This window comes from Corvus hawaiiensis, chromosome 3 (assembly GCF_020740725.1).
Source record: "Corvus hawaiiensis isolate bCorHaw1 chromosome 3, bCorHaw1.pri.cur, whole genome shotgun sequence".
Classification (NCBI taxonomy): domain Eukaryota; kingdom Metazoa; phylum Chordata; class Aves; order Passeriformes; family Corvidae; genus Corvus; species Corvus hawaiiensis.
Window position 1 is genome coordinate 72,732,472 of NC_063215.1, and position 2,015 is coordinate 72,734,486.

Genomic DNA, 2,015 nt, shown 5'->3' on the forward strand with positions numbered 1-2,015 from the left:
CAGTATCATACAGATGGCGATGAAGTTGGGAGGCTTCGGTAAAATCTTCGGCTTTAAAAATCTCATAGGGCAACAGAAAAATGGGTTAGGAAAGGCCAATCCTCTACAACTACACTGTGTTTGCAATCATTTCCTACATGACTGACTAAAATGCATACGTATCATCCTTTTGACCTGGATGTCCTGTTTGTATAATGTGGAGAAACAGATTTCTCCTGGTTTGTAGGCAATACAGTTATTTATCCTTGAAAATGGTAGGTAATTCCATAGGAAAAATGAGATATGAAAGGATTGGGCGCTCTGTTTTGCCTGCAAAGAAATAATCACTCCCAGGTATTGTTTATAAGATCAATCCCCATTGGATCACCTGGCATGGGGGGAGAACCTAACATATTGGGTACAAGGAATGTAGGCAAATATAGATAAATATTAGTATTTGGACCAGTTTTTATTTCTGCAGCTGAACTTGCTGAAAAGCAAGGCAAATTTAAATAGTGATTAATAATAGCATTTTTTGTGTAAAAGCTCTCCCAAGTACTACTATTTGCTGACATATTTAATATGCAATTCATACTGCATATTAAATATGTTTTAAGTATGCAGCAAACTAAAACTGATGTATTTCCAACACATTTTCCTTCTGCTTTTAAACCTAGTATATAAAGGTTAAAATCACTGGTTTGCCTTCTAGTATCTCACTCCACTTGATGAAAAATTAATCTTAACTAAGCAGTTTGAAAGGACTGCAGGCATTTTCCAAACACTTTTCATGACTTGAGTATTTAAAAAAACCTAAATTTAGTCTTCTTTTTGTAAAAAATAATTTCTTTCAATTCTACTTCATACAGGTCAGGTTCTGTTAGTAATTTAATGTGTTTCTAATAGACTAGCACCAGCAGTCATTCACTTAGGCCTTATGGCTATTACACATAATCTTATTGTTAACGAGAGGCAAAAGGCAGAAACTGATGTACAAAAAGTTCCACCTGAACTTGAGGAAGAAATTATTTACTGTGCAAGCACACTGAAACAGCTTTTCTGGAGAGGTTGTGGAGTCTCCCTCACTGAAGATGTTCAAGCACCATCTGGCCTCAGTCCTGTGCCATGCAGTCTAGGATGACCCTGCTTGAGCAGCGAGCTTGGACCAGATGACCCCTGTGATCCCTTCCAACCTGACCCATTCTGTGAATCTCTGGTTCTCAGAAGCCTTTGCTTATTTAGCAACACCACTTTTTCAGGTAGATTTATCCTGGGGCAGAGGAAACAAATTTCTCCTTGTTACCTGTGTGCAGGAGACTAGAGACAAGTAAATTCTCAAGGTGCTGATAATATTATGCTCTCCTTCATCTGATGGTATTTAAACCCGTCTAGCCAGGACAGAGCTCTGCAGACGGCGGGTCAGTCCGTAGCTACCCAGCTTCTCGCAGTGGTGGCTGAAGGCGAAGCAGGGCTCGGATTAGTGACATTTCATAACGAATTTAAAGATTCTTGGCCGTGATCCAGCCGCAGTTAAGGACAATTTGATTGCCTAGCACCCCCCGGAATTTCAGGCAAAGAACATGTTATTTGCTGGAATAAAATACTCCACAAACAGTTTGCGAGCGCCGTAGCAGGTCTTTGCCAAGGCGAAGCGCTCTCTCCTCTTTACTGGACTAGCAAAGGATTGTTCTGGAAAGCTATTTTGTTCCTAACGCAACGACTTTCGAGAGGGGCATTCAGCGGATTATCGAATAACGATTACCCAGGGAGGGTTTCCCCGCAGCCGGGGGCAGCCGAGCGCTCTCGGCGAGGCGCAGCCCGTGAGGCGGACGCGCCGCCGCCGCCGCTCCCTCTTCCGCGCCCCGCGCCGCGTGAGACGCGCGGAGCCGCCGCGCTCCCTCGGCGCCCCGCGGCATTGTGGGGGCTGTAGGCGGCCGCCGCCGCCGCCCGCGCCGCCGCCGCCCGCCCGGGCCGGGGCGGGACTGCAGCTCCCGGCGGCCGCGGGGCAACCGAGCCCGGCCCGGCCGAGCGGGGAG